The sequence below is a fragment of the Emys orbicularis genome, chromosome 6 (genome assembly GCF_028017835.1).
Source record: "Emys orbicularis isolate rEmyOrb1 chromosome 6, rEmyOrb1.hap1, whole genome shotgun sequence".
Classification (NCBI taxonomy): Eukaryota; Metazoa; Chordata; order Testudines; family Emydidae; genus Emys; species Emys orbicularis.
Window position 1 is genome coordinate 65,700,963 of NC_088688.1, and position 21,232 is coordinate 65,722,194.

Below are 21,232 nucleotides of genomic sequence, written 5' to 3' on the forward strand. Positions count from 1 at the left end.
GGATGGAGCACAGTCACGTTGTATACAAATTCAAAAGGAAGTGACAATAGTGCAAAAATTCAAGTTGCATGTCCATTCCCTTGACGGGTCAAGGTCTATTAGCATAAGTGTTTCATGTTCTCTGTGGAGTCCTAATCCAATCCAAATTAAAATTCTTCAATCACCCATCTCATTGACTGCGAAATATAGCAGGAGGAAAATAATCTATGTCATAAAATTCTTCCTCCTTAACCATAGACCTGTAATCCCATGGAGGATCAGTGGGATATTCTTGTGCATACTACTGTATTTCATAGTGATTACACAAACACATTTATACAATATATATGCACTATTGCCTTTAAAATGGGATAAAATCATCCACTAAACTGGATTATGATGAGCATCTTTTGTGTTTTAAAATATCTTATCCCAGAAATCCTTAATCATTACACATTTCAAGAGAAAGTGCATTAAATCAAGTTCAGAGTTTTTACATTTGTGACACATGGCATATGTCCATACATCTATCATATAGTAGATGGGTACAGATAAATGGCCTTGAAAAATACATCTTCAAAAAGGTCTGCTGAATTTCCTCTGCTTCCCTTTGATCTTTAATACCATTTAGTGCCTTATGTTTAATTCGGTTTAAGTGCAAGTCTGATATTTTCAAAATGATTGAATCTCCTAGTTTGCCCTTTAGGCACCTTAACCAGCACCCAGTTTTCACCTAGAGATATATGTGATTTTTCAAATGGGTGATAAGCATAGTGTCAAAGGTGGGCCATCTCTGATTTGAAAACATTTTGTATGTGGTCTAAGAAGGGTTAAGCAGTCAGTTGGGACTGGCTGGGATTTTCGAAGTTATTCAGATGCTTACCTAACCGTTTAAGTGCTGAAGATGGTGCTAGGGGCCTGTGTGCTTTCAGTGGGGCCTGTAATAGAGTTTGCTAGGCAATGTCTTCTGGCTAATTTTTATTCATATTTGTTTTCCTCTTTCTAGTGGATACCACTTAAGTTATCAGCAGCATTAAGTGACACTTATCATACACTGGTATGTGAGATCTTGATTTTTAATTTAGGCTTAAATGGGGGAAAAATGTGGAATTTCAGAGAAATGATATATGGTATCATATATGATACATCAATGTGAATTTGTGGGCCAAAAGAAGAAATTATCACTGCCATATCACCCTGTAGTATAAAACAAACAAACAAAAACCCATGGTAGCTGACAGTTAGAATAGTAGTTCGATCATCAGAACTAATATGCAGTTGCTATGGCCCTGATCTTTCAAAGGTATCCAGGCAGGAAGACTATAACACTCACAAGGAGTCCTGCCCCGACTTTGAGAGCCTGACCAAACAGATTTTGCTGCAGAATCAGAGACTAAAACATTTCCAGAGCATGGTAGCTGCATATCTGTTATGGAGCCACTGAACATATGATTTATACACCAGCTGTATGTGCAATTTTTTGAATGATCATCAAATTTTAAGTTTGAAGGGGTTAAGAAATTTAGGAAGATCATGCAGACCATATTTATGTCTTCTTGACAGGTATGCTTGCTACACATGATTCAACAAAACATTCTAAATATATATCAAAATAAGCAAATCTGATATCTCAAAAAAGGAGCACACATATAGCAATATTTTCTAAATATTTTTTGCAAATAGATATTAAACCAATGTATCCTCGCAACATATTTATTTACAATTAGGGTGATGTGAAAAATTTGGCACATAAAGAAAAATAGTGAATACTGGATTTTCCAGTTGTGAAAAGGGCAGAAAGAAAAAAAAGGGATGGATTTTGGTGAGTTTTCAAGAGAGAAATTGTTTTTGGATAGTGTAAAAATGAAACTTGAATGCCACAATGGAAGGAGGGGAATGTGGGATTAGTTTAGATTTTCATTGCCTTAGACTGTTGTCCCTTCATTCTTATGATAAGAGTAGGTCTGAATGACACTGCAAAATATTTTCTGTGAATATACATTTTCATTTGAAATGAATTTGCTTCTTCTTTGTTCACATACCTGTGCTCACTTTCCATAAACATTCATGTGACTAAGTTTTTGCAGAATGAATTGAGGACCAATTCTAAGTTTGTATACTGACAATTGAACTCTAAAAGCTATGTTTGTCCAATCAGAGAACAAAAACAATACAAAATGACTCTTGTGGCCAAACACAACTTAGCTCCAAAGCCACAATTTTATATTTAAAACAGCAAGCCATACAGTAAATGGATTTAAAAAAAGAAGAAGAAAAGAATGAAAAAACTTAAAATAAGTAATACGTTTGATTGAAATAAATGGTGATATCTTTGTGAGGCAAAATTCTTCTAAGGTCCAGTTCCTCAGCTAGCAAAAATACATGCAATTGTATTATCTTGTATAGAGTTGCACCAATTTACACCCGTTGAGAATTTTTATTACAGATTATTCAATCCAATCAGCAGTGTTCATATTTACATCAGAGAAACTTAGGACACTGGGGCAGGAATCTTGAAGTGGAAAAAAACTGAAAACACTAGGAAAATTCATGAAGTAATCAATATTATCGATATTCATTTCACAATGTGCCTTAGTTGTTGTCAGTGCTGTGTTGTTTTGAACAGAAGATATTAAACCTGGATTTTTTTTCTTTATTGTGCTGGAGAAGAAGGGCAAGTTTGTCTTATGCTTTTAGCTTTCAGAATAGGAAAAGAACATTTTCCACAACACAAAAATATTGACAGACAGAAGGGTAAAGGTAGAGTGTTAAGGAAGATCAATGAGTCAGTGTGCCTCAGAAAACACAAATGAGGTGTTCTTACTCCCCCCTCACCCCCACGGATATAGGAAGTATATGCTATCTACGTTCACACAGTTTTACACATCCTGGAGGCGACATTTCCTATGGGATACTTGCAGATGTTTTCTTTCTCATCTGGTCTTTTATTAATACATTGCTACATAGCTGTATCCAACTGCATGTGCTGTGTGAGGGGTTTGTATTGTGCAAGTTTATTTGGGGTGATTATGGCACATTGTGAGTGGGGAGTGGATCAGCCAGGGTGAGTACAATTTTTGAATTGTTAGCAATTTTGAATTGTTAGTTTCTGCTCCATTTTTTTGCCTTCAGTACACTTGCAAAGAGAAACAATTACAGCATTGTAATGAGCTGATTATATCAAGGCTTGTCTGAAGCTTTGAGCCCCAAACAAGATCAGTGTGGTTCCAAAGGAATAGAAAAGAAGGCAGTTAGGGTTAAGCCTAGAGTCAGTGTCACTGCTACATAAACCAAAATAATATCAACAGTCAAAATAAAAGCATAACTTACCAGAACTTGACTTACTGCAAGCAGAAAAGCAACAGCCCCAGAAACACCTCTTAAGCTGAAGCAGAAACACCCCCAAAGATGGGGTTGTGAACTGAGGATCCTCAAGAAGATGAAGTGGGTGAGGTAATATCTATTATGGAACAAACCATCAAGTGATTGTTTTTGTGAGGTCTAAGTGTTGGAGGACAAACCTCATCAGTAGGTATTAGCAGCAGGTCAAACATTAGGCCAGTGCTTACCACTAGTCACTATGTAATGTTGTCATACTGTCAGTTAATACTAAACAGGAAACAACATGAGGCTGTGACAAATCAGGCATAATTATTTTTATCTGTGGTTATTGGGCTGTATTAGGCTCAATGGCATCTCCACTCAGGTTTGTTTTATCTCCAGTTAACTTTGTTTTTTTTTAAAGAAATATAACAATATGTGAAATATGGTAGAGATACAGTTTTCAAATCATGCCTCTTGGCAGCAGGTGCTCTTGAGATTTTCACCTCCTCATGCTGAGGCGCACTATTAGTCCTGGAAAAGTGCTGTAGAATGAAAGGTTGGTATCAGAGTTCTTGCTGTATAAGAGTGAAATATTACTATTATGCATTGTTCATTTTATAGACTAATTTTCATAGGAAAGAAAGGTGACAAAGGGAACTAATATTTTTAGTAAAATAAATTATTTTGGATTACAAATAACTCACTTAGTTGGAAATATTTCATGGTAGTGGTGATAATTCTGGATGTTATATTGTGGGGCCTGATTCTCACTTACGTCCACTTCAAGGCATTTTACATGGCCAATGAGGTGTAAGGTGGTCTCAGTTATGTAAGAATCAGGTCAAATATTTTACCATATTAATAATATGTTGTAGAAGTATGCGAAGTGATGATATGATCTAGTTGGTGAAATGGGATATAACTCTGACTCATATATTTGTTGAAGGATAAGTGCTTGGGTTAAAAGCCTGTTCAGTCAACTAGTCACTGTTTTCATTCATTTTATCTTTATTGCTGATTTTCATTCATGGGTTTCCAGTACACCAGTATCTAATGCAGTGCATACCATAAGAAGCTCCTTCTCCTGTCCTCCAGACTTTAGCGGGAGTGGACAGGGTTTCTCTTCAGTGGCTTCATTCTTTTCTTTTAGACAGATCTCTGAGTATCTAATGGGTAGTTTGGGGCAATTGCTTCACTTTCCAAAGTGCTTTCAGGTGTGGAGTCCCACTGGGTGTCAGTATATTACCCATTCTGTTCAATATATTTATGGAGTTGTGAGAAGGGTTAATAAAGAGGCATGGTGCATGATGTTTTCAGTATGCTGATGACACCTAACTATATGTCTCCATCTCATCTCATTTGGATGACACAGCAAAGCACCTCAGACAATATCTAACTGAGCTTTTGGTAACGGATAAGAGCAAACTGGCTGAAGCTCAACTGAGAGAAGACTGAGACAATGATGGTGAACTGGAGGAAGCCACTGGATGAGATGGTGGAGGTAATATCAGTCCCCTTGATTGAGGGAATAGGTCCATTGGTTATAAGGGTTCATGACTTACTGGTGATTTTAGACCCTGAGCAACTGTTTGGTGATCATATTATAGCAGTCACCCAAGCAGCCTTTTACCATCTGTATCTGGTTAGGTGGCTGTGACTATTCTTCCTGGAAGTGGACATTGCTTTGTCACCTCAAAATTTAGGGTATTGCAATATGCTGTACATGGGACTATACCCTAAAATCATTTGGAGACTAATGCTGATTCAGAATGAAGGAGCTTGGTTACTGAGCAGCGCTTTCCAGTGCTCTCTGATCTGGACAGGCTGCCCAATAATCTCCATAAAGTCTTAACTGGCCTAGGACTGGCCTACCTGAGGGATTACCTCTCTCCCCATGCCATATTGCCACTGCTGTGATCAGCTGAGGTGCCTGAACTGGATGCCCTCATTATAGAAGAGAGGGGATGGATGACAGGGCATTCTCTGTGGCTTGCTCCCACCCGTGCTCTGAAATAGCTCAAATTTGGTGACTTTCTGAGCTTGTTGCAAAAGACATTTGTTTGATAGGGTAGTTAGAGATGGCTAAGGGTATGCATAACACAATGTTGGAGCTTTTGTGGAAAGACCCTTTTGTAGGTGGCTGGCTAAATTCCTGTTGAATTGATTATTTTAATGCTGCTGAGATTTAATTGTGTTGCTAATGGTGTGATAGAGCATCTACAGCCTTGGGTAGGTGTCTTTTTAGTTATTTAAATCAAAGTAAATACATAAACAAAATATCAATTGTGCATCAGGCACACTGACCTTTGTTCCACCCACAGCGCTCATAGCTGTTTGCTGGGTTGTCAGTTGTCACTGGAGATTGGGGTGGGTATATGTGCTAAAATTGATTTGGGGTAATATTTTAATTCTGAACAATTTAAAAAGGAAAAAATAAGTATGAAATATGAAGTATGATGGACAGGTCTGTAATGGCAGCACGATCAAAAGCACTGACTAAAGGAAGATGAGAATTGAGATTTTTCTTACTCAAAAAAAAAAAAGTGTCATACAAGATGATTCATGCATTACATCCCCTGAACACAGAGTCAGGCAAAATGTACAATCCAGCTCAGAAAGAGGCATAAAATAGATGAGATAAGAGAGTCACAGAATTTAGAGATAGAAAATATCTGTAGATCATCTAATCCATTTTCTCCTTCTCTAGTCTATGTTTAAACATCTGAAGTGATGTGGTTTACATCTTTTTTCTTGAGAGACCATTTCACAGCGTAATAGTTAAGATGTTTTGGCAGATATTTAGCCTAATTTTCTCCTTTTAAATTTCCTCTTATTAATACTAATTAATACTAATCTTCTTGCATAACCCCAAGTAATTCTTCTTTTAGAAGTTTACACTCTTCAGATATGTGTAGACTGCTGTAACATCCTCTCTCTCTTAGATATGCCTTTAGCTGTTTTACTATTTTCTCATGAATCAACCCTTCAGCTGTTTACTGAACTCCTACCTATTTGTCAATATCTTTCTGGTACTGAGTTTCCCAGAACTGAATGCAATATCCCAAGTGCAGATACACCAGAACAGTATAGACAGGACCTGTTACCTCCCTGCCTCTGCAAAGCATTCCAGAATTCCAGTGGCCTTCTCGATGCCATATTATGTTAGAAAGTCATGTCTAAATTGTTGTCCCTTAGATCTGTTTCTCTGTTCCTTTGTATGTCTGCTTATTTTTATCACTATTTTTTTTCCAGACTAGTTTCCCCTAGATGTATTGTCTTGCATTTTCTATGTTGAATCTCATTTTGTTATTTTCTGCCCATGATTCTAATCTCTCTTGATCCCCACATATTATTCCTCTCCCCAGAAGCATTTCCAACACCTGCCAGTTAGGCTCATCAGATTTATATAATATGCTTTTTACTTCCTCTTCCAAATCATTAAAGAGGATGTTCTAAAAATGAAATATAACACCTGTGGTGATCAGCGATCATTCAGTGCTTAAGGAGCTTGGAAGAGTTCTGCTTTATTCTGTCTCTGGTTCCAAATGACAGTGCACAAAAACAAGAGCTTCACAACTCACTACCCCCGAAGCTCAGCCCTTAAAGCAAAGCCCCTAATATCATAGCACCAAGTCATTCTCCCACTCCACTCTATGCTGATTAGGTCTCAATTGGAGTGTTGTTTCCAGTTCTGAGTGCTACATTTCAGGAAAGATGTGGACAAATTGAAAAGAACAACAAAGATGTGGACAAAGAAGAGCAACAAAGATGACTAAAGTTCTATAAAACATGACCTGCGAGGGAAGACTGAAAAATATGGGTTTGTTTAGTCTGGAGAAGAGAAGACTGAGAGGGGACATGATAATAGTTTTCAAGTACATAAAAGATTGTTACAAGGAGGAGGGAGAAAATTTGTTCTCTTTAACCTCTGAGGATAGGTCAAGAAGCAATGGCCTTAAATTTCAGCAAGGACAGTTTAGGTTGGACATTAGGAAAAACTTTCTGTCCGGGTAGTTAAGTACTGGAATAAATTGCTGAGGGAGGTTGTGGAATCTCCATCATTGGAGATTTTTAAGAGCAGTGTCAAAAACAGATAGTTAAGGGTTAATGCGTCTTTTACCTGTAAAGGGTTAAGCAGTTCACCTAGCCTAGCTGACACCTGACCAGAGGAACCAATGGGGGGATAAGATGTTTCAAAAGGAAGGAGGGAAGTTTCCTTTGTTAGAGTCAGTTTCAGTTTTGACTGGAGTGGGAAAGCTCCAGAAATCTTATCAAGTAGTGAGTATTAGTGAAGGGAATAAATAGGTTTATGTTTATTTTTTTTGTAACTTGTCTTGGGCATTAGGGAATCATAAAATTGGGTATTTTTTGTGTAACTAAGTTTTTGCCCAGGGGAACATCCTCTGTGTTTTGAATCTGTTGTCTGTGAGATCAGCTTGTATGCTATCTCCCAGAGGGTTTTCTTTTACCTTTCTTTTCTTTAATTAAAAGCCTTTTTTAAGAACCTGATTGATTTTTCCTTGTTTTTAGATCCAAGGGGATTGGATCTGGACTCACCAGGGATTGGTGGAGGAAAAGGGGGGGGGTGGAATGAGTAATTCTTCCTTGTTTTAAGATCCAAGGGGTTTGGATCGGTGTTCACCAGGGAATTGGTGGAGGAGTCTCTCAAAGCTACCCAGGGAGGGAAAGGTTTTTGGGGGGAAGACAGAAGTTCCCAAATGACTTGAACTATTTGGGTGGTGGCAGCCAGACCAGATCTAAGCTGGTAATTCAGTTTAGGGGTTCACATGCAGGTCCCCACATCTGTACTCTAAAGTCCAGAGTGGGGGTGAAACCTATGACACAGTTTAGACAAACACCTGTCAGGGATGATCTAGATAATACTTAGTCCTGCCATGAGTGCAGGGGACTTGATACCAGTCAGCTCTGTGTTTTTGGGGAATCAGGGCACAGTGTCTGGCCTGTCTGACTCATGAGGGACACCCCACGCTGGTCTCTGCTTGAACCAAGACCGATCAGAGAAAAGGCTTGTAGAGAGCAGTGAAGGGCGTTGGGAGACACACCTAGACCCCTCCTGACAAGGGTGACAAGATTAAGACATTTCCATTTGCATACAGAATGGAGAGCACAGACAACTCCCCTAGCCTCATCTGCATGAAAGATGGACAGGGATTAGCATACAGAATGAAGAACAGAGAACCGCACTGAACTTTGGGACCAGAAAAGCAGGGAAGCACTGCATCATGGGAATCTCCGTTCCAGATGTTAATGAACCTACACCCAGCTCAGCAGTTATCAGACCAATTCTAGTAATGAATCCTTGATTGATATCCAAAATACTGAAGCAGCCTAGTTCAGGGGTAGGCAACCTATGATATGCATGCCAAAGGCGGCACGCGAGCTGATTTTTAGTGGCACTCACACTGCCCGGGTCCTGGCCACCGGTCCGGGAAACTCTGCATTTTAATTTAATTTTAAATGAAGCTTCTTGAACATTTTAAAATCCTTGTTTACTTTACATACAACAATAGTTTAGTTATATATTATAGACTCATAGAAAGAGACCTTCCAAAAATGTTAAAATGTATTACTGGCACGCGGAACCTTAAATCAGAGTGAATAAATGAAGACTTGGCACAGCACTTCTGAAAGGTTGCCAACCCCTGGCCTAGTTGCATTGTGAGCTCCCTGGAAGAAAACACCATCCATAGCCAAGAGTGATCAGCTCCTATTGTCTAGCCTAAAGAAAACCCTTGAGTCATCAGTTTACCCATAAACAAATCTAGTGTTCTCCCTTGAACCATCGTTGTTTCTCTACAAAAAACCCTACCTATGTTCAAGTAAGTGTTCTGATGCTTAGATCCAAACTATGCATCAGTTCCACTGGGACTCCATCTTCTCCTGACGGATCGTGCTGGGGACTCTGCCTGTATCCAGCACTCAGGACCGTGAGCTACCACCATCACCTGGGAACTCTGACCAGTTCAAGCCTCATGGAGTGGGTAAGATCCCCCTCTTTCTCTCTCTCTCTGTTTTCCTTTCTACCTTAGGTATTAACCTTTAATAATGTATGTTATGTTGGTTTAGCCCTCCTTGTGTAGTTATCACTATTATTCAATAAATAACTTTTATGGTTAAGCTGGTTGCTTCTCTCTCTCTTGCTGAACTTTACTCTTTTGTGTTTTTAGCTTCTCCCATTTACTCTGCAGCAACGCTTCTTTTACCTAAGCTAAAGATCCCTGCAGCACCCAAAATACTGTGGGGTTTCCTCATCAGGTAGGTTACTACCAGTACAATTGTGATGTGAGAGTGGGGATAGGGACGTGCTGAATCTGGGACACATAAGGGTGCAGCTTGAAAGTGCTGCTTGACCCAGTCCATTGGGCCCAAGGACATATAAGGGGACAGCTTGAAAGTGCTGATTGACCCGGTCTGCTCAGATTTGCTCTGTTAATGTATGTTGTGTGTGTTCATCCAGTTCTGGGGCTGGAGGAACCAAGTCCTAGGGAACCTAGGTCCTGCAGGATAGTTCCATTGGGAGGGGACTTGCATAAGGGAGAAGTAGAGCTCATATGAAAACACACATGACACAAGCAGTACATTGATAGAATTACAGACATGCACCCCCCGCCCCGCACCTCCAGAAGAGTAACTCGAATAAATGAGCATACCCCAAAGTAACGGGCAGATCTGGTAAAAAGACTGGACTAGAAGACATCTCAAGGTCCCTTCCAGTCCTACGATTCTATGATCTACAGTGAAACAGCTTCAACAGGTGAGCCTAGATGCCTAACTCATCTTTGTGCATCACAGTGCTGTTCTTGTGATATTTTTATGCACCTAAAACTTTGGTGCCATGATGGTCAGTTTTGCAACTTAGTGGATCCCACCCATACTATTTTTTTCCACAGGACCTCTGCCTCATTCAGTGGGAAGGATGGATGATGTTCATTCAATGAGCAAAATTCATGGTTTATACCTGCTGAGGATCTGGTCCTGATCAGCTTTCATTTTTATGACATAGCTATCCTACTGTTTACCAGTGTATTCCTTTCTTATTCCTCATCTGATTTCTGTGGCACTCGATTAAATATGAACTTTGGTATTGAGGTCCCTTCATGCTGGGCATTATATCAAGGCAGCCCATGAAGTAAACTGCTGCTTAGAGCTTGTTACTTATGGGCTAACTAATGTCTATGGAAAGTTCCACTTTCCTTCAGTTTTTAGCTCAGCTGCATTCTGTGTTCCCATTTGTTTCACATTGTGCAGCTAATAGAGCTTCTCCTCTACTGAATGTTTCCATCTTAAATTTAAATGGGATTAATGCTGTGAAAAGTTCTTTTTTAAATGATTAGGTTAATAATCTGGAAATTATGGCTCCCCAAATAAAGCAGTGCAGCCAGCACAAATCTGAGTATTTGTTGCACTTCAGTGGAAACTCTTTGTGTATATGTGTGTGTGTGAATGTCTACAAGTTTCCCAGGTTTCACTTTTGAGACACCCACATTTGTGGCCATAATTATGATTTATCTACTTTTTATTTTACCTGCAGAGACTTAGCAAATAGTGAACATGTACTCGATTGCAACAACAGCTGTAGATATTTCCAGGGGTCACATCACAAGCTAGGTGCTTGTCATAAATCTTGGCTTAATTAAGAACTGGGTTATAGCTGAGTGGACATTTCCCATTATTGTTAACTTCTCATATACCTGCTTCTGGCTTCTTTTCTTTAAACCATATAAAAAAAAAAACAACAGCGGTTGATTCCATCTCCTGTGTTTTATGTTTATATTTGCTTGTGTTGCAGTCAATTTTCCTCCTGAGAAACCTTGCTTTGTTGAGAATACAATCTGTGATCCCTTACATGGGACATGCTTTTCATACGGCACATACCTAAAATTAGCCACACTCCCACAAGCAAAATTGCTCCATTATCTCACATTTTGAACTCTGCTATTAATTTTTCTTTAGCATTTGAATTGCAAATCATGTGAAACATCACAGATACCTTTCCTAGGTTACTATAAATGGGAAACTATATATAATGTATGGAGATATACAGGGTTTAAATTAGAATGGACGTAGGCCAGATTGGGGATTTTACAGGTAACAATGACACACCTATGAATAGTGCCTTCTTCCCATTCCTTGCTCTCTAATACTGCATGGGCATGCCTAATCTGTGGGCCTGATCTCAGTCACATTAAGGCCATTTTATGCTGCTCTGTCAGTGTAAACAGGCCTTAAAGTGGATATAATTACATTTATATTCACTTTAAGACTCCCTCTACACTGTCAGAGCAGTAACTGAAAATTCAGGCCCAAATCTGGAAGGTCTGTCATATGTTTAAACAACAGATCAGAACTTGTAACCCTTGTTCATATAATATATATAGCTCAGTTGAAATCATGAGACTGCTTGCATATGTAAGTATCTCCTTAATAAGTGCTATGTTTGGAATTTCCTCCTTCAATAACAATTACAGATCCAAATCTGCAGCTGGCATTTGCTCTACTGAGTTCACTGGAATTACACCATCAGAGAATCTGGCACATAAGGTCACAGCATCAGTTGTGGCTTTATGGACTGGTTATTTTCATCTTTATATTGTATTTCTTGGAAACCTTCACCTTGCATTTACCGTTCCAGAACTAATAATAGCCAAGCTGATGACACCCTCAATATTGGAAAGGGTAGGTAGAGACACTAAGTTTCGAGGGACCCACCACTTCAGCCATACTGAGGGAGATTTACATTTGAACTTCTAAAAAACATGTTGACAATATAAATCCATCTACCATCCAGCAATATTTGCCATCCCAGGAAGATGGAAGACAGGCCTGAAAAGCTCAGGGAATTGGTAATGTGATACAGGACCTTTCAACACTAAAGGTAACTATTCAAACAAAGAAAGCCTATCACCTATTCAAATCCAGCTCAGGTCGATAGTGACAGTAAGTCCTTTTAGTGTGAATAGCAGTTTGGAGGCCTATGTGAAATGATTTGATGGTTTCAATCTGCTTTTCAGCACTGATGAAATTAAACAGGAAATGATAACCAGCCTATAGCATGGTCAAAACAACATACAGGAAGGGTTTAGCATTTAATCCTGCAATGTCTTTAGGACTCTGGCCCCAATCTAGCAAAATATTTAACTTTAAGCACACAAGACTACTCATGCATTTTGAAAGAATCAGCCAATAACTTTTTTTTTTTTTACTTCTAAAGCGTTTAAGATACTTTCTATAGAATCCTAATACATTTCTGTAGAAACTCATTGACATCAGACCTATTAAATTCTATAGAAAATTCTCATGAGTAAAGTATGCGGTTGAAATAATGGAAGATACTATCAACTTATATTAGTCATTTTAAAATAATTGATATTAAATTAATAGCATAAAACTGATACGTTACCAGAAATGTAAGAAATGGAATGAGAAATTCTCTTAATTATTTTTTAAAATGTCAAATCTATTGTAGGTGTAATAATGCATCTTTGGAATTTCCATACAGGATCGGCATGCTCCTGAAATGCAGACATTTGTATTCATCGTAGAAGAGAATCTAAGCAAAGCCTCTAACTATATAGCACCTGCTGTTTAAAGATCTGAGTCTCAGACATTTTAAAGAAGCCTGTTTTCCTTTAAAAAGACAAATAATCATTTGATAAAAATAATCCTCCACTGGTTTAAGACTCATTGCAAAACCAAACAAGTCATATTTTCAATGAATTCATGTCCTTTAGAACCATTCCTAGGAAAGCTAAAAACAAATAATTCGAAAAGTAAACAGCTCAACCATAGCTTGCATTAAAACATTTGGAAATGAACTATAGACCTACCTGTTACTCTCTGTGCATCTAAATTATTCCCATTTAATTATTCTTCTTTATATTCAGCCTCAAATAACTACTACAAATCAATTAACTTTGATTACACTGCTCTACAGCCAAAATGCTTCTGAAATAAATGTAGTCAAACTTTACTAATTCTGGGTCACTGAGAACGAAAATGATGCTTAAAATTGTTGATTGGCTCTAGTTTTCAAGATATGCTATTGGGTCAGTATATACGACCCTTGACTTGGGAATGGCGGAGGATAAGTGAGTTATAACGGGAAGGGATCTCAATTTAAACCAGAAATGACTAAAATACATCTTTGACTGGATCTATGAATAAATCTATGACTGGGTTTGGACAGTACTTGCTTTTTAGGCAAAAGAATGAATGATGCAATCTGAAGCTGGTATTATGTCATACATGATATGAATTGCATCATGTTATTCCTAGAAGTCATGGATGATGCAATCATAACGAAGCTTACATCACTCTGCTGAACAAATTGCCCCATATCAGCTCTAGAAATCATACAGTGTCGTGCTCTCTTATTTGTCAGTGGTTGATTTTGCAAAGGGACACATTTCTGTTTAGCCAAAGGGAGCAGAGATGCCTCGTACTTGTGTGAACAGTGCAGATAACTTCTGCTATGTTTGTGGTGAGGTGACTTTTGCATCACAAAAGCGCAATATAAACACTATGGTTAAGAAAGCCTATCACCTTTATTTTGGCTGCAAAATTGGAGATCAGGACAAGAGGTGGGCCCCACACAGATGCTGCAAGACTTGTGCAACAAATCTTCGCCAGTGGTTGAACAGGAAAAGGAAATCTATGCCTTTTGCAGTGCCAATGATTTGGAGAGAGCCAACAGATCATCCCAGCAATTGTTACTTCTGCATGGTGCCTCCAGTTGGGAAAGGTGTGTCAAAGAAGAAAAAGTGGACTGTGCATTATCCAAACATTCCATCAGCTATACGCCCAGTACCCCATGGAGAAGGACTGCCGGTTCCTGATGCACCAGAATCATTCTCACTTGAGTCAGACGAGGAAGATGAAGAGGATGAAACTTCTGGTCCTGAACCATCAATGTCACAGGACCCACATTTTCTCCCATCCTCCTCCTCTGAACCACACCGCATAACACAAGGTGAACTGAATAACCTTGTCAGGGATTTGGAACTACCCAAGAGTAAGGCAGAGCTGTTGGGCTCCAGAGTACAGCAGTGGAATCTCCTGGCAGGTGATGTTAGGGTTTCCATGTTCCGTGACTGTCAAAAGGATCTTGTCCCATTCTTCTTCATGGAAGGTGATCTTGTAGCCTGCAACAACATCGATGGTGTGATGGCAGCCCTCAACATCGTTCACGATCCAGATGAGTGGAGACTGTTCAGTGATTCATCGAAGACGAGTCTTAAAGCTGTTTTACTGCATAATGGCAATGTTTTGCCATCAATTCCAGTTGGTCATGCAGTCCATATGAAGGAAACCTATGACAACATGAAACAACTTTTGAGGTGCATAAACTATGACCAACATCAGTGGCAGCTTTGTGGCGATTTGAAGGTTGTTGCTCTCTTGCTTGGTCTGCAGACTGGATACACAAAGTACTGCTGTTTTCTCTGCGAATGGGATAGTCGTGCAAGAGATTCCCACTATGTCAAGAAAGATTGGCCACTCCGACAGTCATTGGAGCCTGGGAGGAAAAGTGTTCAGCATCCACCACTTGTTGAATCAAGGAAGATTTTGTTACCACCCTTACACATCAAGCTGGGTCTGATGAAGAACTTTGTCAAGGCCATTGACAAAACACAAGCAGCTTTCAAGTACCTCCGTGGAACATTTCCAAGGTTAAGTGAAGCTAAGATAAAGGAAGGTGTCTTTGTTGGTCCTCAGATTCATGAACTTCTTCGAGATGATGCATTTGACCATGCACTGCGTGGCAAGGAAAAGACGGCGTGGAAAGCCTTCCAGTTAGTGGCAATAAATTTTCTCGGAAACAACAAGGCAGACAACTACAGGTTGTTGGTGGAAAACCTCCTCAAGGCATACAAAAGCCTTGGTTGCAACATGTCACTAAAGATACATTTTTTGCACTGTCATCTAGATTTTTTGCCACCGAACTGCGGAGCAGTGAGCGACGAGCACGGCGAGCGATTTCACCAGGACATTGCAACAATGGAGAAACGCTATCAGGGCAAATGGAGCCCATCAATGCTTGCAGACTATTGCTGGACAGTGACAAGAGTTGCTCCATTTAATGAATACAAGAGACAAGCCAAGAAGCGCCGAGTAGACACTGAATAGGACTAAACTATGTACATAATAGTTTTTTGCCTTTTGTTTCATAATACATTTTATTTATATAACCCTTTTGCTGATTTTTAAAGTGTTACATAAGCAGGACAGGTGAAATATTATCATGTAAAGCAACCATGAACACATGAAAAGACCTAGGTTTACAATTTATGATTAAAACTCTACTATCTACACAATATACATAGACATAAAATGTAAAAACTTAAATATCTTAGAAACAGTAGCCAATCAGTTGTTTTAATTGTCATATTTGAATTCAGCACATCAAAATACATAATAAATAGCACATTTTATCTCTGAAGCAGACAACTTCTCAAAAATTGTAGACCAGTGTTACATCAATTTTAAAAAATAGCATTAGTGAAAATAGTGAAATCTATCACTACCTCTAGTGTCCAACTTCATCAATCAAAAAACATGTCAAACATTTAATTATTCTAATTGGAGGTCTGACCTCACTAGATCTTGTTGCCTGATCTACTGATTGTGCATTAATTATATTGATCACTTAAGAATTCTCAGTTAACATTCTGAGGTTTGGTCTGTTCTCAACGCAAGATCAGGTCCAGTATTATTAGAATTATTGTTCAGTTGGGAACCCAGTCATTAATGTTTGCAACACTCATGCTTAGGAAAAGCCTTTTGAATTGCAATAGTTTTATTAACATATTTATTAAAGTCACAAACACTCCAACCCAGCAAGGCAGATAGAGATAATACAGAATGTCTCTCCATATATTCTCACCGTCCCTTGCAAAAGGACCCAAAGTGTTAATCATCATCTTCACCACTGGTCATCATGCTGGCATCTCCTGAGAGTTACATCTCCTAAGGCATATAGGCCAGGTTACAACTTTTATAATGTGTTATGCTGACGGTTACTATGCCTCATGCATATTCAGTAGGGGTTTCCATCCCCTTTTCCTGATTTGTATTTCCTCTCCCTACTACTTTGGGTGCCCCATTTTTCATAGGCTAACTCATTAGTTCCCCTAATACTCATTAACACTTATATCACTCAATCACCATGAGAAGCTTGTCGTTAGCACATTGCTGAAACTGTCTGCAAAATCCCCCAAATATTGTAGCCAGCTTTAACTGGTACATTGTGGCATCTATTTTCTAAATATCATCAGTTTTTATAAACTTACTTCATGGAGCATTCTATCTTATGATATCTTGTGATTTTGGGTCCTGGCTATCTTATGATAACTTACGATCTATGGTCACTGGTTAAGGGCCTGAGGACTTGTTTGGCTAAGCTAAATATCTTATAGTCCTGAGGCGTCTAGGCTTTTGCATTGATTCCTTAATCCATACCTATATCTTGTCTACCTATACCTATAGGCTACAATCTGAATTTATACTAAAAGGGGGGTTGGGCTTTAATAAACAAACAAATACATACATACATACATATACTATTACTAGTAACAATAATCATAATATGACAGGAAAAAGCTAAACTAAACACACTTATATTACCATTAGCTAAATAAATTGTCCCAGTCTCAAAATGTTATGATGAACAACTAGTTAGTTAACTAAACCACATATGCATGCTGAAATGACCTAACTCCAGAAGCAGAAACAAAATGGGGAAAAAATTAACTGTTAGAGGCACATTTTTTTTTGTCTTATGAAGCTTTGCTAAATTATTACAGCACCATAGTCTGCTGTTCAAAACAACAGTGTTAATGGATGCTGGTTAAAAAGTCAGATGATTTAATACAACTTATTTTTTGGTGGGAAAGTTAAGCAAATGAACTTGGCATGTACAATATGAAGCCTAATTTCCCCAAACATTTCAGATGCAGTTCTCTTCTTTAAGTCTCCTGTTTCATAATATAAAAGAGACTTCCCCTTTCAAGTTTTTTTGCTTTCTCATTTACTTCTTTGATACAACCAAATGTTTCTCATTTTAAATTCTATTGAATGAAGGAAATGCAATATATTTCAATTATAGTTGGGCTAATCTCTCTGCCAAATTTACTGGTCTGTGTAAAAGTCTGATGAGAGCATGGGATGAAATTGATAAAATTAGACATCTTTGGCTGAGTTGTTCACATCAGAATTATAAGTTTAGATGACAAAACTAATTTAAAGAATGGACCTTGCTGATTCCTACTTTATAGCAATATAAATGCCACCTAGAATCAGTCCTGATGGATGACAGCATTATGAAAACACAGCAAATGGGAGACCAACAGGGTCCATTTTTAAATTAGATTTATAAATTCAGCCATATGAGAACAAGCTATGTAGCTGGCGCCACATCAGGAAATGGTCCACATTAGAAAAAAAATGTGATCATGACATTTCTTCCCTGTATTAAATTATCACATGAATTTCACTCACCATCTTTCACCTTTGTTTCCACAGACAAAGTCAGTGGCTGAGGTACTGTAAAAGTCATTGCTTATCCAGAAAGAACCAGTTCTCAGAATAATTATATGAAAGACCTGAATTAATGCATGAAATGCATTAAAGTGTGAGCAAAAATAGAAGTGCTTTCCTGCCCATTCCCACTGAGAGAACATATTTTATTAATACATTATTAAAAAATGAAACACAAACAGCTTGAACAGGAAACTGACTGAAGTGGTGAATGGCCTCATGATGATTCTGTTCTTTATGTAGGCTGGGCATGAGACTGTGGAAGAAGGGTTGGCACAATATTCTTAATTGTGCCCCTGAATATTCTTATTTGGAAGTCAGTACTTCATTTCATCATACAAGCTGCACTCAAAGTCCATAGTATGTGTGTGCAAATGAGTGTAAAGTAATTACTGTAGTTAAGAAACTTGGTTTAAATTAGTTACTACTAATTTAGAGCCTGCTGAACTCTATGATAGGATTCAATGGATCATACCCTTTAGTTTGGAAAAATTAGTTAAAAGGCTTAGTTTAAATTGGCAACCACAAATTTCATATATAAAATAGGGATGGGTGAAATCTGTTTGGCTAAATTAAAGTTTGATTCAGGTCTCTCCACCCAAATTTGTAGAGGAAAGAGGTACCAAAATACCACATTAAAAGTGATTCAATGATATCTCTAGACAAGTGGAAACCAGGAATGATTGGGAAACAAGAAAACATCAGTGCTGCTAATTCTCATCATTTTAATTGTGAGTTTCTCAATATCTGGTGTCTTCCTTAATTTCTCAGACTCTGAAGTAATATAGTTATGAGAAAATCTCAGCTTTTATTAAAAAAGTAAGCTTCTAGCCCTCACGGTTGCTGAATAACGCTGGAAAATATGAATCCTAAAGATTTAAAAACCAACTGGCAAATAAAAAGACCCCAAATATATTATTTTAAAAATCTCATGATATTTAAACCAATCTTATGATTTAGTGGCAATTTGACCCATCCCTTTGGTTTGGTAATACTGAAACTTATTGTCTATAGTGACTACATATCTTTGTTTATCAAGATTCCCCCATATTGATGGGACAATCCAGGTATAATGACTGGTTAATTTGAAACTGAATCAGAGGGGGAGGGGATTGGTTCACACTTCATTAGAACCCCAAGAAGAGGTAGGGGGGCTGATTCAAAGTCCACTGAAGTCAATGGAAAGAATTAGGCCCTTGATTCCCCTAAAATGGTGCTGCTGTTCTGTGAGTATGGAAGTTTCCTTGTATTGTTGCCAGGAAGTTGCTTTCTCCAGCATTTTGGCTACCTCTCAGCAGAAGTACTGCTGAAGCCCTATTGGGGATGAGGATATTCAGTTGTTTATGGTCCCAGTGTATTCTTCAGGCTAATTGTAGTGCAGTGTAAATGAGCCAGTTACTTCTCAAGCACCATCTCATCACCATCTCATGGCCAAGAGCTGCTCTGCAACACACTGCCTCAGTTTTCCTTCTTCAGTTCAGGGCCCCTTAAATCATTGTATCAAAATAACTCTTTTTTGGTTCAGCAACACCCCTCCCAATATAACAAAATATTCAGAATGAAATGTCTCACATCCCTATAAGGTCCATGCTTCCAGGAGTTCCCTGTTGGAGGCTACTTGCTCCCAGCAGCCATTCCCTCATTTGGAAGGCCTCTGCTGAAGTCTCTTACTTCCAGCAGACTCTTCAGTGTGTGTCCATCTGTATGTCCGTGCCTGAGCAACCCCCCTTTCTCTACAGCTTCCTGCTGCTCTTTATAGGAGAATCAACTCCTTCAGCCCCAGCTGGTTCTACTAATTAAATTCCATACCTCATCCCATGTGCAGCTGACAGGGCTAATTGTATGGGGCTGGTCAACTCCCACTACACCTAGGCAGAAGATTCACAGTAAAGTATGGCTAAGTGAGGGAGAATAAGACTTTAGGGAACTGAATGAAGCAGGGGGTCATGTGGAAAAATAATATGTATTTATATAATTAAAGACTGTATCATAATTCAAATACACCAAGGGACCACATTAATGTTCTCTGGGGAACCTTAATTGTGATCTTTCATAACTTTTTGAGAGTTTGACTTTGCAGCCTTAAGTGTGGGGTTTTATTGTGTAATGGTTTGTGTGTGTGTATAATTTCCCAAGATTAAAAAAAAAGGATTCTGTAAAAACAGAATTTCCATCATGAGGAACCATATAAATCTCCACATAAGACATCAGCAGTATTAGCACCTTTAGAGTCACAGCACACAGCCTTCTGCCACACGAGCTAATGGTAGAAGTAAGAGGCTGTTTTCCCTCTCTGTGATCCAGAGGCTAGATGGGGTGAGACACATACTTTGCCAGTGTGTTTGTCTTCACAGATATTTGGTGAGAGAGGAGGAATTTTGGAATTCAGGGCTACAGGGTTCAGGTCCAGGTTCTGGAGGAGAATGTGCTCTCATGATTATAGATCCGTCTGCCCTCTAACCTGCCACCCTTTCTCCATGCCCTAGCACTTTTGCTTCTGAATCAGGATGGTCTTCTTTGTTCTCCTCATTGCTTGGGTGTCTGTACATAAACAATGCTCTGAGTTCCAGTGTTTCGAACTATAGCAGCCCCTGGTAGCTGGAAAAATCAACTATAAGGAAAGTCTTACTTAGCCCCAGAAGCTCCAGGATGGAGCATATGCAGATGCAGATGGAATTTTCAGAGAATTTAGCTACCAAATTCTAACAGGTCTCTACTGAGCATGTGCTCACTGAGATTTTCAGAGGCTTATAACCTGGCCAAATTTGGGTGCATTTTTGGGACAGCATAAATGCCCCAGGCTGACCTCTCTGCCAAAGAGCAAGTCCATGCTCCAAAGCAATTATAGATTCTGTAGGAAGTTGAGGTTGTCATAAAAGCCTAAATCCAGACTTGGCAAGCAAGTGAAGGAGCAAATTATTTTCAAACTTTTTATTTTAAAATGTAAATGCAGGTGCAATTTTAAAGTGTTACACATACGGAATCTTAAGCACTCTTTTTACAAAAGCTATGCATTTCACTTTAAAATTTTATGTACAGCTTGTCAAGTTCCTGGATCTATATTTTCCACACGTATCTTTCAATAAAATTCTGTTATGTGGAGGTGTATAAAATGTATATTCCATATATGCAGCCCATTATAGAAAAAAAAGTAAAGGAATAAAAGCCAAGCCACCCTCTTTAATACATTATTGCTATCCCCAACCTTATACAGTTTTAACATTTTTAAAACTTATAGTCATTATCAGTGTATGTATCATTAATTTAAAGTGTTTATACTGTGCACATATTGCTGTTTCAGAAAGAAAGAAAGTAATTGGAATGTAAATCAATATTTTGGCAAAGAACGTGAACCTGATAACTTTTCTGAATT